The sequence below is a fragment of the Thamnophis elegans genome, chromosome 5 (genome assembly GCF_009769535.1).
Source record: "Thamnophis elegans isolate rThaEle1 chromosome 5, rThaEle1.pri, whole genome shotgun sequence".
In the NCBI taxonomy this organism is placed as follows: Eukaryota; Metazoa; Chordata; class Lepidosauria; order Squamata; family Colubridae; genus Thamnophis; species Thamnophis elegans.
In genome coordinates this window covers 95,421,746-95,437,992 of record NC_045545.1, presented here as the reverse complement: position 1 = coordinate 95,437,992, position 16,247 = coordinate 95,421,746, and the positions used below count along the sequence as shown (strand labels likewise).

Below are 16,247 nucleotides of genomic sequence, written 5' to 3'. Positions count from 1 at the left end.
TCTAACTGCTATTGCTATTGCTATTGCTATTGCTAACTCTAATTAAGGTGAGTTTGTTGGGTGAGCACAGGTGCCATCTTCAGCTGCTAGGCCAAAATTTGTTCTATGAACACAACACACAAACAAGCAGAGTGAAGACGTGTTATAATGATGAGAGTAAGGGAGGGTCTCAGCAGGGAAGTCCTGTCTTAGCACTTGGCCACCACAGGATCCCGTGTCATGCCCGCCACGGGAAAACACACACACACACACCACGGCCCTCCAAAGTCAAACACAACCCTGATGCGGCCCTCAATGAAATCGAGTTTGACACCCCCGTTCTGGACCACAGGCTAAGCTCATTTGGTTCAATATGTGGGGAAGCTAACAGGTTGTGTGGGATAAGAGGCCCCCCACCCCATATTGGCTTTCTTCTACGCCGGAGTTGGATTAAAACGCTTTGGGGGATTCTGCGAGCAAGCAAATCCAGCAGCACAGCTAGGCCTTGATTTACAACAGTTCATTGAGTTCAAAGTTACAACACCCCTGTAAGACCGGACTTTTTTCTAGTGTTACGAGTCCCATGTGATCAAAATTCAGATGCTTGACAACTGACACATATTTGTGATGGTTGCACTGTCCCGGGTTTACGTGATCCCCTCTTGCGACCTTCTGACGGGCAGTATCAATGGGGAAGCCAGATTCACTTAGCATCCGGGTTACTCGCTTATCAACTGCAGTGGTTCACTTAACAACTGTGACAAGCAGGTCATAAAAAAAAGGGACTCTCTGCGTGCCACCTGTGTGCCATACCCATCACGGTTATAAGGTCTCCTGGCCTTGAATAGGGAGGGGGTTGGACTAGAAGACCTCCGAGGTCCCTTTCAGCCCTATAATTCTAGATGGAATTCTACATATTGGTGCATTTCCAATTTTACACCAAACCAGGACAATTCAGTGCATAACGGTGGTGGCTTTTAGATTTTGCACTTAATTTTTAAAAATACACATATTTTTTTTTGATTTTGTATAAAATAATGCATAATTGCCACTGCTCCACTCCTAGTTACTGTCTATTCCTGTTGCTATGCAGTCAATCTTTATACATTGCTTTAGTTTTGGCACATTTCATCTGGCTTTTTATTAACTTGGCAAATTGTTCAGCACGGTCAACGTAACATGAAATGGTAACTGAGTGTAAATCAACGGAGTTTCTGAAGTGAAGCATGCCAAGGTTTTCAGAGTAAATAACAGAATCTTAAGGGATCTTCTTTAGCCTTATTTCACATGGGTTCCATTCACACAAAACCCAGAAAATCTGAATGCTTGGCTTTAACCCATTTTCTCGGCTTCACTGATCAAATTGGTAACTGGCTGGAACAAATAATGGATGTGCAAATTGGGTAGTTTCACAGGAGGGAGAGAAGGAAGGAAGGGAGCAAGGAAGTGAAAAGAAGGGAGGGAGGGTGTAAGGATAAGAGAAGAAAGGACGGAATGGAGGAAAGGAAAAGGAAGGAAGGAAGGAAGGAAGGAAGGAAAAAGAAGGGAGGGAGGGAGGAATGGAGGAAAGGAAAAGGAAGGAAAGAAGAAGGAGGGAAGGAAAAAAGAAGAAGGGAAAGGAAGGGAAGGGAAAGAAGGAAGGGAAAGAATGAATGAATGAATGGAGGAAATGAAAAGGAAGAAAGGAAAGAAAAAGAAGGGAGGGAAGGAAAAAAGGAGGGAAGAAGAGAAAGAAAGGAGGGAAGAAAGAAAGGGAAAAGGGAGGAAGGGCGGAATGTAGAAAAGGAAGGAAGGAAGAAAGGAAGGAAGGAAAAAGCAGGGAGGGAAGGAAAAAAAGCAGGGAAAGGAAGGGAAGGAGGGAAAAGAAGGGAGGAAGGTTGGAATGGGGGAAGGAAAAGGAAGGAAGGAAAATGAAGGGAGGGAAGAAAAATGAAGGAAGAAGGGGAAGGAAGGAAAAAGAAGGGAGGGAAGGAAAAAAGAAGGAGGGAAGAAGGAAAAGGAAGGGAGGGAGGGAAAGAAGGAATCTTACTAATGTCAGCTCTAATTAAGGTGAGTTTGTTGGGTGAGCACAGGTGCCATCTTCAACTGCTAGGCCAAAATTTGTTCTATGAACACAACACACAAACAAGGAGAATGCTTGTTTTTATTTTGCTCCAGATCCGATTTTTTCTCATCATAATTTTCTACCTTTCCATGAAGAATGCCAATTAAACCCTTGGATGAGGGGCTATTGGGGACGGGAGTGTTTATTGGAAAATGCCCACTGCGACTCTTGAACCTGGTTCACATCCAAATCACTCCACGAGATAATCAGACTAGCTACCACCCACCCCAGATTTAACCGGGTTACCAGCTTTATCATTCTTTGCCAGGCTTCTACGGAATCGTAACACACAACGGATGCATTCAACAGGCGGCACACGTGAAGCCGTGAAGAATCCAAGCCAGGGGTGAAATGCTACGGGTTTGCACCGGTTTGCGCGAACTGGTAGGGACGATTGTCGTCGGTTCTATAGCAATAGCAGTTAGACTTATATACCGCTTCATAGGGCTTTCAGCCCTCTCTAAGCAGTTTACAGAGTCAGCATATCGCCTCCACAGTCTGGGTCCTCATTTTACCCACCTCGGAAGGATGGAAGGCTGAGTCAACCCTGAGCCGGTGAGATTTGAACTGCCGAACTGCAGATAATAGTCAGCTGAAGTGGCTGCAGTACAGCACTCTAACCACTGCGCCACCTGGGCTCTGGTTCTGCAAACCAGTAGTTCAAAAAAGCTTCTGAGAATCGCGCAGCTCAGCTGTGAGCCGCACGATTGTCGCAAGCTTCCCCCCCCCCCACACACACACTTTTTAAAGCATTTTTTCCAGTCCAAATTGTGGGAACCTTTTTTTTTTCATTTTTAAAGCATTTTTTAACTACCTATTCGCCCGAACAAGTAGTTAAAAAATACTTTAAAAAGTGGGAAAAAGGGTTCCCACTTTCGCACGCCACAGCTGAACCTTCCCCCCCCCCCACTTCTTAAAGCATTTTTTACTACCGGTTCAGACGAATAGGTTGTAAAAATGCTTTAAATCTTTTTTAAAAGTTGACCACGCCCACCCAGTCACATAACGCCACCAAGCCACACCCACCAAGCCACGCCCAGAGATCTGGTGGCACAAATTTTTACATTTCACCACTAATCCAAGCCAACTTAAAACCAAGTTTAAGATTAACCAATACTCCATGAAAGCTCTTGAACTGATCTTCTTAAATATGCTGGATGGGTTGCCTTTTGTATCTCTGCATCAGGGGTGGGTTTCTCGCCCTGTTCCAACCGGTTCTGTTGGAAAGGGGCCGGCGGCGTCCTTGTGCACGCACGCGGCGCACACATGCATACTAGCAACTGTGCGATGCTCCAGCTGCTCCTGGAGGATCGCGCAGGCGCTGTATGCGTCCTGCGCATGCGTGGAAGCGCAGAACTCGTCAAAAACGGGTAAGGAGCACGGGCGCGCGGGTGGGCCCTTCGCCGTTCCCGGAAGTTACTTACTTCCGGGTTCGCCGACCAACCGGTTTGCAGGGACCGCCGCGAACCGGTTGAAACCCACCCCTGCTCTGCATGATTCCCCTTTTCTCCCTCCCAGTCTGAGTCTTGGAGCTGTAACTAAGGTACCTGATCACACCCCACATACAACCTGCAGCACCCCAATAGAGCCAGACACCCCTTTCTATTTTTCTACTTTTAATCCTTAAATTTTTCCTCCAGTCTTAATTCAACACCACTTTGGAAAGTCGTAAATTAAAGCCTTCTCCAAACAGCATTGTGACCCGCCTGCCAGCGGCATTGGCAGCAGAGTCGGACAGTGAGGAGGTTAGGGAGGAACAGGGGCCACTCCTGGGGATTGAGAGAAACTCAGACGAGGGCTCTGCGTCGGAGGCAGAGAGGGAGATAGACAGCAGTGAGGCAGAGGAACAGCTGCAGCCTGTTCCCAGTGTGCGCATGCACAGAGCTGCCTGAAGACAAGAACAATCAAGAAAGCAGGGTCGAGTAAAGCCACATCTGGAAGGGAATTGGCCCTTCCCATAGGAAACAAAAGAGGAGCGAATGGGGAGGGGGCTTTTGCAGGAAACAATTTGTTCCTTCGGTCGTTTCGAGAGTGGAAAGTTCTGTTTGTGCCTAGAAGAGACTCTATGCCAAGTTTTGCCTTGCCCTGCGTTTGGAAACTAGTGATTTGGCAGCTCGCCAAACGAGATAAGGTGCGTGTGGATAAACATTCCTCTGAAAGACTGTTTGCTAAAGCCTTGGTGACTGTGAATGAAAGGAATTCACAGTCGTGTAAATAAAAGGTTTTCTTGGGACCAATCTTTTGCTTCTTGGTTTCAAAGGAAGCCTGGGTCAGAACTGGTGGTTCCACCACAATACCGCGAAGCCCTTATCCGTGGAGACATAAGCGCGAAGGGCTAATCCGCGCCATTCGAAGCGCTAAGGAAAAACGCGACCCTACCGCAATGACATAATCGCGGAGGGCAAATCCGCGCCTTCCGAAGCACTCAGTACCCTAAAACTAACCGTAAACCTAACCGTAAACCTAACCCTAAACCTAACCCTAAAGCAAACCCCTAAACCTAATCCTAACCCTTACCTTAATTTAAATCGGCTTTCTGCCGCGGCGCCGTTTTAAAGCGCCCTTCTGTTGCCGCGCTGTTGTCGCAGCGTTGATGACGTGCGGTGATGATGTCGCGGCTTTAGCGACGCGATTTTATCACCACTATTTTGACGAGCGCGGTTTTGTCGTGCCACGAGAACTGGTCAGAACAATTAGACCAACTAATTTCAGGAAGAAAATTCTTGAACACAACAAATATTTTATGTATTTTAAGTACAGGTAGCCCTCGAGTTACGACCACAATTGCCCCCAACGTTTTTATTCCTAAGCGAAACAGTTCTTTAAGTGACTTTTGCCCCATTTTACAACCTTTCTTGTCACAGTTGTAGCGAGTCGCTGCAGTTGTTAAGTTAGTCACACCGTTGTTAAGTGAATCTGGCCTCCCCATTGACTTTGGATGTCAGAAAAGGTCGCAAAAGGGGATCACATGACCCCCGGGATGCTGCAACCATCATAAATATGAGTCAGTTGCCAAACATCCAAATTTTAATCACGTGACCACGGGGATGCTGTAATGGTCGTCAGCATGAAAAACGGTCGTAAGTCCCTTATTTCAATGATGTTTTTGCTTCAAAGGGTCACTAAACGAATGGTCATAAGTCGAGGACTACCTGTATTGGCCGGCTGCCAAGTGGCCGGATTATATGTGATCCTGGGGCTGGTGCCACAATTGTAAAATCGAGGATCGGTTATAAGTCCTTATTTCAGAATTCCTTTAACTTGGAACGGTTGCTAAATGAATGGTTGTAAAATGAGGACTGTCTGGACACAATAAGAGGATGAATAACAATCCCACTGCTGTGAATTTTCCTCTAAGATTTCGCAACCCAAAGCTCTTTATTTAGATTATTTCCATGAAAATGAAAAACAGTTGGGAAGTCAATTACTTGCAGAGAGAAAATACCCCTGAATTAGAACTGTCAAGGAAATAAATCTCTCCCACAGGTAGCCCTCAACTTCTGACCATAACTGAGTCCACAATTTATGTTGTTAAGTGAGAAATTGAGAGGAAGTGAACTTTGCCCCATTTTACGACTTCCCTTGCCACATTTGTTAAGTGAATCACTGAAGGTCTTAAATTAGTAACGCGGTTGTTAAGTGAACCTGGCTTTCCCACTGTCTTTCTTTGCCGGAAGGTCGCAATACGGGGATCACACGACCCTGGGACCCTGCGGCCGTCATAAGTATGAACCAGTTGTCGAGCATCCAAATACAAATCGCATGTCCGTGGGGATGTTGCAAGAGTTGTAAGTGTGAAAAATGATCACAAGCCACTTTTTTCAGCGACGTAATTTTGAACGGTTACTAAACGAATGGTTGTAACTTGAGGACTAGCTGTATTGTATTGCCTATATCAGGGTTCTCCAACCTTGGCAACTTTAAGACTTGTGGATTTCAACTCCCAGTAGTAGGGGAAGTCCATGAGTCTTAAAGTTGCCAAGGTAGGACTGACAGGGGAATTCTGGGAGTTGAAGTCCACGAGTCTTAAAGTTGCCAAAGAAGGACTGGCAGGGGAATTCTGGGAGTTGAAGTCCACGAGTCTTACAGTTGCCAAAGAAGGACTGGCAGGGGAATTCTGGGGGTTGAAGTCCACGAGTCCTAAAGTTACCAAGGTAGGACTGGCAGGGGAATTCTGGGAGTTGAAGTCCACGAGTCTTAAAGTTACCAAGGTAGGAGTGGCAGGGGAATTCTGGGAGTTGAAATCCACGAGTCTTAAAGTTACCAAGGTAGGACTGGCAGGGGAATTCTGGGAGTCGAAGTCCACGAGTCTTAAAGTTACCAAGGTAGGAGTGGCAGGGGAATTCTGGGAGTTGAAGTCCACAAGTCCTAAAGTTGCCACGGTAGGACTGGCAGGGGAATTCTGGGAGTTGAAGTCCACGAGTCTTACAGTTGCCAAAGAAGGACTGGCAGGGGAATTCTGGGGGTTGAAGTCCACGAGTCCTAAAGTTACCAAGGTAGGACTGGCAGGGGAATTCTGGGAGTCGAAGTCCACGAGTCTTAAAGTTACCACGGTAGGACTGGCAGGGGAATTCTGGGAATCGAAGTCCACGAGTCTTAAAGTTACCAAGGTAGGACTGGCAGGGGAATTCTGGGAGTTGAAGTCCACGAGTCTTAAAGTTACCAAGGTAGGAGTGGCAGGGGAATTCTGGGAGTTGAAATCCACGAGTCTTAAAGTTACCAAGGTAGGACTGGCAGGGGAATTCTGGGAGTCGAAGTCCACGAGTCTTAAAGTTACCAAGGTAGGAGTGGCAGGGGAATTCTGGGAGTTGAAGTCCACAAGTCCTAAAGTTGCCACGGTAGGACTGGCAGGGGAATTCTGGGAGTTGAAGTCCAAAAGTCTTAAAGTTGCCAAGGTTAGAGACCCCTGCCCTACATTTTTACTGTTTTTACTGTACTATTCCCCTCATCACAGCACTGACCAACATATTTACATTTCTCTTTCTGCACAACGGATGTTCGGTTTTGTTCATTTCTCTACAGCAAACTTCTCCCACTTCAAAACGTGAAAGCCTTATTCTCTACGCCCACGGAACAAGGATCAAGGAAGGAGGATTAAGTGAAAACAGACACTTTTCCTCATCTTGCTGTTGCAAGCATTATGATTCTTTTTTTTTAAAGGAAGACAGGAGTTGCCAAGGTAGGACTGGCAGGGGAATTATTTGATTTTTTTAAAAAAGATTCTTTTTAAATCCCACCTTTCTTATTTTTATAAATAATTCAAGGAAGTGAAATGTATGAGGCATATATAATTTGGCTCTGCTTTCACCACCACAACATTCCTGTGAGGTGGGTTGGGTTAAGGGAGAGTAACTGGCCCAAATCAACTGCCTAAACTGCACTGGAACTCACAGTCTCCTGGTGATTGGCCCAAAATCACCCAGCTGGGTGGGACTAGAACTCACAGTCTCCTGGTGAGTGGCCCAAAGCCACGCAGCTGGTTTTTGTGCCTAAGGCGGGACTAGAACTCACAGTCTCCTGGTGAGTGGCCCAAAGCCACGCAGCTGGTTTTTGTGCCGAAGGCAGGACTAGAACTCACAGTCTCCTGGTAATTGCCTAAGGCGGGATTAGAATTCACAGTCTCCTGGTGATTGGCCCAAAGCCACCCAGCTGGCTTTCGTACCTAAGGTGGGACTAGAACTCACAGTCTCCTAGTGATTGCCTAAGGCGGGATTAGAACTCAGTCTCCTGGTGATTGGCCCAAAGCTGCTCAGCTGGCTTTCATACCTAAGGGGGGACTAGAATTCACAGTCTCCTGGTGATTGGCCCAAAGCCACCCAGCCAGCTTTCGTACCTAAGGTGGGACTAGAACTCACAGTCTCCTGGTGAGTGGCACAAAGTGGTGGCACAAAGCTGGTTTTTGGGCCTAAGGCGGGACTAGAACTCACAGTCTCCTGGTGATTGGCCCAAAGCCACCCAGCCGGCTTTCATACCTAAGGTGGGACTAGAACTCACAGTCTCCTGGTGAGTGGCAGAAAGCCATCCAGCTAGCTTTCGTGCCTACGGCAGAACTAGAAATCACAATCTCCTGCTGATTGGCTCAAAGTAATTCAGTCGCCTTGCATGCCGAAAAAAGAATTTGAACTCACGATCTCCAGCTATCTAGCCTACTGCTTTAATCCCTACAATGGAGCCCACCTAAACATTGCAATCCTTAAGCAAACCCCTGGGGCAGTTTTGGGTCAAAATGACGTAAAACCCAGATATGTGAGGTACCGGGACACAGCAAAGTCCGGGGGTCATGTGCCCAAAATGCAGTCACATAATCAGGGAAGGGGGAGGCAGCCATCCCTCTCAAAAGATGTTGAGACTCTCAGGGGTTGCCACAAAGATGAGGGAGTCAAACTATTTTCCAAGGCACCTGAGGGCAGAACAAGAAGCAATGGGTGGAAACTAACCAAGCAGAGAAGCAACTTAGAACTGAGGAGAAATTTCCTGACAGTGAGAACAATTAATCAGTGGAACAGAAGTTGCCTCCAGAAGTTGTGAATGCTCCAACACTGGAAGTCTTTAAGAAGAAGTTGGACAGCCATTTGTCTGAAACGGTATAGGTCTCCTGCTTGAGCAGGGGGTTGGACTAGAAGACCTCCAAGGTCCCTTCCACCTTTGTTATTCTATTCTGTTCTGTTGTAATGAAAAGAAGGACTAGTCTAGGGGGGACATGATAGCACTATCATAGCCGTCTTCCAATATCTCAGGAGTTGTCCCCAAGAAGAGGGAGTCAAGCTATTCTCCAAGGCACCTGAGGGCAGGACAAGAAGCAATGGGTGGAAACTAATCAAGGAGAGAAGCAACTTAGAACTAAAGAGGAACTCCTTGCCTCCAGAAGTTGTGAATTCCCCAACAAGTTTTTAAGAAGAGATTGGACACCCGTTTGCTTGAAATTGTATATAGCTAACCTTTTTGGTGCCAACTGCCAAATGTGTGCGCGTGAAACCCCAAAATGCAATGCCACTGCCACGCAGGGCATGCGCACCAATCCCCCGTGCATACGTGCATGTCTCCACACATGCACTCCCCTGGCCCATTTTTGGCTTCCAGGTTGATGCAGGCCTTCCAAGCCCAAAATGGGGCACCGAGGGACTGCATGCACAAGCATGTACCCCAAAATGCAATGCGGGTGCACATGCAGCCCACCCTCCAATGCATGCGCCCCATCCTCCGGGCATCTGGCCCTCACATGTGCCCCACTTCCCACACATGCGCAGCAGAGGCCCGAAGAGCAGCTGGCTGCTAGGAGGCGCGCGAGCATGCATGGTACAGCTGGCGTGCCCACAGGGAGGGCTCTGTGCGCCACCTGTGGCATGCGTGCCATAGGTTTGCCATCACAGGTATGTAGGGTTTCCTGCCTGAGCAGGAGGTTGGACTAGAAGACCTCCAAGGTCCCTTCCAACTTTATAGGGCGGCCTATAAATTTAATAAATAATAATAATAATAATAACTCTGTTATTCTCTTCTATCCGAACTTGGGAACCAGGTTGTCCCCAACCCTGGAGAGTCTCGTCGTAACTTTGAATGTTTACCAAGCGACCGGTCGTAAGCCGAGGACTACCTGTAGTCTGCAAAATGGCTCTGGGATCCATTTCACAGCAGACACTTTGAAAAAGGATCAAGTTGGAACCGATGATCAATCCCAGCCACGCAAAGGCAATCTTGCAGGTTGCTATTGCGAAGGATTAAAGACGCCGCTATTCTCCATCTGCCAGCCGGCAAACGCAGACAGCACCAACCCTCACCGTTTTTAAGGGATGCTAAATAGTACCCAGTGGGTCTTTTCCCCTAACTTTAGCAATGCCCTCCTCATTCCTCGCAGGGTCTTCGGTCCAGAGATCAGCCTTGCCACGTTACACCTATCCTCCGCGAGCTGCACTGGCTTGCCCATTGGTCTCCGGACTCGCTTCAAGGTGCTAGTTGTTACTTATAAAGCCCTACATGGCATCGGACCTGGGTACCTGAGAGACCGCCTCCTGCCAATTACCTCCCAAAGACCAATTCGATCGCACAGGCTTGGCCTTCTCCGGGTTCCATCTGCCAGCCAATGTTGGCTGGCGACCCCCCGGGAGAGAGGCCTTCTCTGTTGCTGCTCCGGCCCTCTGGAACGAGCTCCCCGTGGAGATCCGGACCCTTACTACCCTCCCGGCCTTCCGTAAAGCTACTAAGTCCTGGCTGTTCCGGCAGGCTGGGGGCTGTTAAAGCACCCAGCCCCGTCTTAATTGTGACTGTTGTGGATTTTAAAATTTATTTATTTATTTGTTTGTTTGTTTGTTTGTTTTGTATGCTGCCCACTCCCGGAGGACTCCGGGCGGCTCACAAAAGACAAGGGAAAGAGGGGAACGAGACAAAGACAACATATTGAAAACAAAACCAACATTCACAATTTCCGTGGAGGTAGATGCTTCTCAGCTCCCCACAGCCTGCTGGAACAGCCATTGTGGTATTGTCTTATTTATTCCCTCCCCTGTTTATTGTGAGCCGCCCGGATCCTTCGGGAGTGGGCGGCATACAAAACCAATAAACCTAAACCTAACCTAACCTTGCAAAGGATTCTTGGACAGATCCCCAGCCAAGGGCAGGAATAATCAACCTGGGAGTAATTTTCTTTTTAATTCACTTGGCCTGGGGAAGTGGGAAACTACACACCGATTCCTGGAAGGATGAAGATTCAGAAAAGGAAAGAAAAAAATCAAACCATGTAAGGACAGGTAGTCCTCGACTTAACGACCTACAACTGAGCCCAAGACTTCTGTTGCCCAGCGAGACAGCAGAAGGACCCGGAAGGGAATCTTGGAGGTCATCTAGTCCAACCCTTCCCTGGGGATGTTCTGGTGGAGTCTGCCCTCGGCAGATTAGGTCACTTGAGATCACTTCAGGGGCTATGCCTGTGATGGTGAACCTATGGCACGAGTGCCGGAAGTGGCACACAGAGCCATCTCTCCGGGCACACCAGCTGTAGCCCGTTGCTCTTCCGGCTTCCGGCACGCCCCATGCTCACTGGCCGGCTGGTTTTTGCACGCGCGAGGGCGCCAGAAACTGGAAGACCAAATCCCCGGCGCGCATGTGTGTGTCAGGAAGGTGCATTTGTGGTTTCCAGCACACACGTGTGCCAGCCAGCTGCTCTACCTGCGTGCCCGGTGCACACATGCGTGCCGGGGAACTGCTGTCCAGGTTTTGGTGCTCCCTTGCGGACACACTCCTGGCATCCAGTGCCAAAAAGGTTTGGCAACATTGGGCTATGCTGTCTTGAGATTTCCCCTGCTATACGGTTAGTCCTCGACCTACGACCACCACACAGCGCCACATTTGTGTTTCTAAGGGAGTCCTGCCCCTTTTTACCCCCCCTCTGGCTGCCGTTGTTAAGGGGATCACAGCCGTTGTTAATTTGGTCACATGGTCATTAAGGGAATCTGGCTTCCCCGTTGACCTTGCTTGTTGGAAGGTCGCAAAAGGGGATCGCATGACCTCCGGGACACCGGAACCGTCATAAAGATGAATCAGTTGCCAAGTGTCCGAATGTGGATCATGTGACCCGAGACGACGATGCGACAGTTGTTAAGTGTGAAATAAGGGTCAGAAGTCACTTTTTTCAATGCTGTTGTAACTTTGAACAAGTCACTCATGAACTGTTGTAAGTTGAGGACTGTGTTTTTCCAGGCTGTGTTTACCTATCACATTTCCATGGTTAACTGAATCGTGCTGTAAACCTGCTGTGCTTGGATTCACACAACACACCGAACCTTCAATCTAATTTAAACAAGCTAGATGTTCTGACCGAGGCTTCCCAAGAGTCTGAAACAAACTCCTTGTCCCGACAAAAAACCCTTTTATTAATTTGCTGTGAATTCTGCTCATTCACACCCAGCAAAGTCTTTCGAGGGAGGATTTACAGTCACAGACCTTATCAGGCTTGGAGAGCTGCCAGACCGATATCTGCAGAACTTGGCAAGGAGTCTCGAAGAGTCACGAACCAATAAAGTGAACTAATTGTCTCCTGCAAACTCCACTCCCCTTGTCCCGACAAAAACACCTTTTATTAATTTACTGTGACGGCAAAGTCTTTCAAGGGAGGATTTACAGTCACAGACCTTATCTGGCTTGGAGAGCTGCCAGGCCGATCTCTGCAAGAAGTCTTGGAGAGTCACAAACCAATAAAGTGAACTAATTGTCTCCTGCAAACTCCACTCCCCTTGTCCCGACAAAAACACCTTTTATTAATTTACTGTGACGGCAAAGTCTTTCAAGGGAGGATTTACAGTCACAGACCTTATCTGGCTTGGAGAGCTGCCAGGCTGATATCTGCAAACTTGGCAAGGAGTCTCGGAGAGTCAGGAACCAATGAAGCGAACTAATTGTTTCCTGCCAACTTCACTCCCCTTTCGCTCCTGTTTTATTTCCTCTGGGAGGGGCCATTCACCATCCACCTGTGGTCTTACTCCCAAGTCGACCCCTGTTCTTTAGCTGTTCCCTTTGTCTGGCAGCTCTGTGCATGCGCACACTGGGAACAGGCTCCAGCTGTTCTTCTGCTCACTGATGTCTGACTCCGAAGGCAGCTGATAACTGTCAGACGGCCCTGGTCCCATCTCTGCCTCCGACACAGAGCCTTCATCCAAGCCCTCCCCAGCCTCCAGGACTGGCCCAGGTTCCTCCCCAACCTCCTCACTGTCCGAATCTGCTGCCAGCTCCGCTGGTGAGCCACAACGCTAAAGTCATCCAAAGCGAGGCAAAAATCTAACCAAGGTTAACACCCAGCTTAGCAGGCCGTCCAAATGTCTCTGCTAGACTCTCACTTGACCAGCTTAACCCGTGTTGTGTGAATGCAGGCACAGAGTCACAAGCTAGCTAATAAGCCCTTTTCAAACCCATCCAGTCCCGGGTTGTGTGACCCCTGTCCTAGCCCAATTCCTTTCCAATTCCCAAAACATAAATATCTGGGAAGTTGGGATGAGGCACGCGGACAGCAATTTCTCCTTGCTTGACCCCGAACATGACTTCCTGTCTGTTGAGCGCCTATATAGGTAGTCCTCGAGTTACGGCAGTTCATTAGTGACCGTTCAAAGTTACGACGGCACTGAAAAAAAGTGAATTATGACCATTTATCTCACGACCGTTGCAACAATCCCTATGGTCACGTGATCAAAATTCAGACGCTGGTTAACTGACTCGTATTTATGACGGACACGGTGTTATGTGATCCCTTTTGCGACCTTCTGACGACGAGGAAACTAGATTCACTTCCCAATTGTGCTACTCACTTAACAATGGCAGTGATTCCCTTGACAATAGAAAGATCGTAAAATGGGGAGAAACTCCCTGAACAAATGTCTCGCTTAACAACCGAAATGCTGGGCTCAAGTGTGGTCGTAAGTCGAGGATTAACTGTATACCAGGGGAAATCAAAAGACAGCACAGCCCTCAAAGGGACCTCAGGTCACCTCATCTGCGGAAGGCAGATTCCACCAGAGAAGGGTTGGACTAGATGACCTCCAAGGCCCCTTCCAAATGTATGGATTTATGATCCCTATCCAGAAGCTTTCAACCAAGGCCCGGTCACAATTTCACGTGGCAGCCTTTCCTACAATCAGCAAGCATTTGTGCCAAATGCCATCTACAGATAGTCCTCAACTTATCACTCTTTAGCGACCGTTCGAAGTTACGCCGGCACCGGGGAAAAAGCATCCGACAGCTAGTTTTCCCACTGAAAAATCGTTGCCATATCCCTGTTAAGCCAGATTCGCTTAACGGCCCCACGATTCCCTTACCAATGGCAGCGATTCGCTTAAGAACGCTGGCAAAAAAAAAACCGGTGGTCAAATGAGGCGCCCCTCACTTAGCAACGGAAATAATTGGTCGTCGCGAATCAAGGACTACCTCCAGCGGCTCTTCATAGCCATCTCGACCTGGGTGTCCCCCCCAGTCCCTGCTCCCCAATATCCAGCACACACACACCCATAATCCCAGCCTTACTCCAGGGGGGGGGGGGGCGTACTTAATTCCTCCCCAAACTTTGGCCAGCTTGATTCGGACCCCCCGTCTGCCCTTGAGGGGCACCAGACAGAGCCTAGTGGCTAGAGCCTTTCTGCCCCCCCCTTCATTCGTGACCTCGAAGTGACCCGCTCAGAAAAAGCCCATGCTCCTCTCTGAGCCCCTCGAAAGACCCCCACGCGTGGGGAGGGGGGGGTGACAGTCCCACCACCTGTTGCTGGAAGGGAGGTGGCGGGTGGGCAGGTGGCCACAGCTGCTTCCCCAGTGGGGGGGGGAAGCCCCTCTCTGTCCCCTTCCCCTTCCTAAAAAGTGCTTTCTCTCCTCCTCCCCTCACTTTCGCTTTCTTCTTCCCTTTCCCTTTCTTTCTTTCCCCCTTTCCCTTTCTTTTTTTCTTTCTCCCTTTTTTTGCAAAAGGGTGGGTGGGTGGGAGAGAGAGAGAGGAGAAGAAGACCCCCAGGGTTTTCTCTCCCACCCCCCCATTAAAAACGGGGGGGGGGGTAGAAGCCCCCTCCTCATTAAAAAAACACCGAGCCCCCCTCAATTGCACCCCTAATCTTGCACAAACACGCCCGACCCCCCCTTCCTTCCTTCCTTCCCTCCCACCCGCGCCAGCACAGCACGCCTCGGTAGCTGCCCCCCCACCTCTTCCCGCTTCCCACCCACCCACCCAAAACCCAAGACCCGGAGAGGGGGGGGGGCTTTCTGGCGGTGCAAAAAAACAAACAAACCACGAGTGGGTGGAGGGGGAAGTGGGTTGTGGGGGGGGGGGGGGGGAGAGAAGGAGGCCCTGGGAAGCAAACCCCGGGAAAGCAATGAAGCAAAATGGCGACTTTCTGCTTTTTTTTTTTAATAATGCAGAAGGAGGGATGGCAGAGAAGGGAGGAAGGAAGGAAAGGAGGGAAGGAAAGAGAACGAGGGGAGGGAGGGAGAAGGCGCCCAGCAGCCCCGGGATTGGCAACGAAGGAAGGGAGCCAGGCAGGGAGGTGAAGGGAGCCGGGCTGGGCTGGAGGGGGAGAAGAAGGGCCGGGGGTGGCCCAGCCAAGGCGCTTTGGCCGGCCTCGCTTACCTCCGAGCGGGCGGCCAGCTCTTCTCCTCTTCTTCCTCCTCCTCCTCCTCCTCTTCCTCTTCTCCCACGCGCGGAGCCCCACGCCAGCCCAGCCAGCCCGCAGCAGCAGCAGCAGCAGCCGCCCGGCCGGATCATGCGCGGAGACCCCCCCCCTCCTCCTTTCCCTTCTCTCCTCCTCCACTTCTTTTTCCTCCTTCCCTTCTTCTTCCTCCTCCCCTCCTTCTCCCCTTGACAGCTTCACCCTCGGCGCTCGGCAATTCTCGCGGTATTATTTTAATCGGTCGGAGGGGGGTCGGGTGGGGGGGTGGGAGGGGGGCGGGAAGGGATCCCGGGGGGGGCCGTGGAATAGTTCCCGCGGGGGGGAGGAGGAGGAGGAAGGGAAGGGTCTGCCCCACATAGACACACACACACACACACTCCGGGGGGGGGGGAAGCGTGGGAGAAATGGGGCACTCGGGTCTTCTTCGGACAGCCTAACTCGGATCAGCAGGGCGGGAGAAGTGGGAGGTGGGGTTCCCACGACAGTTGGAGGGGAGCTCCTAGCTCCGATGGTTGCTTTAGCCAGGGTTAGTCACCTCTAAGGGAGAACTTGGGTTGGGCTTCCAAAGCCTGGCTTGGCTTGGCCCCAGAGGGAGTTTTTTCCTCCTTTCCTCCCTCCCTCCTCCTTCCTCCCTCCTTCCTTCCCCCCTGCCTCCCTTCCTCTTTTCCTCCCTCCCCCCTTCCATCCTTCCTCTTTTCCTCCCTCTTTCCTTCTTCCTTTCCTCCCTCCCTTCTTCCCCCTCCCTCCCTTCCTGTTTTCCTCCCTCCCTTCCTTCCCTCCTTCCTGTTTTCCTCTCTCCTTCCTTCCTTCCTGTTTTCTTCCCTTCCTTCCTCTTTTCCTCCCTCCCTCCTTCCTCCTTTTCTCCCTCCCTCCTTCCTCTTTTCCTCCCTTCCATCCTTCCTCTTTTCCTCCCTTCCTCCCTTCCTTCCCTCCTTCCTGTTTACCTCCCTCCTTCCTTCCTTCCTCTTTTCCTCCACCCCTCCCTCCCTCCTTCCTCTTTTCCTCCCTCTTTCCTTCTTCCTTTCCTCCCTCCCTTCTTC

General features: G+C 49.9%; 1 protein-coding gene across 2 annotated transcripts in view; it reads right to left on the bottom strand.

The window, feature by feature from the left end:
- ZNF512B (zinc finger protein 512B) overlaps positions 1-15,245 on the bottom strand; it is a 54,562-nt gene extending 39,317 nt beyond the window's left edge. For both annotated transcript variants that reach the window (XM_032217230.1, XM_032217231.1), the window contains exon 1: positions 15,168-15,245. The gene's annotated coding sequence lies outside the window, so the exon portion shown is untranslated. The remainder of the gene's footprint in view (positions 1-15,167) is intronic.
- Positions 15,246-16,247: the final 1,002 nt, after the last annotated feature.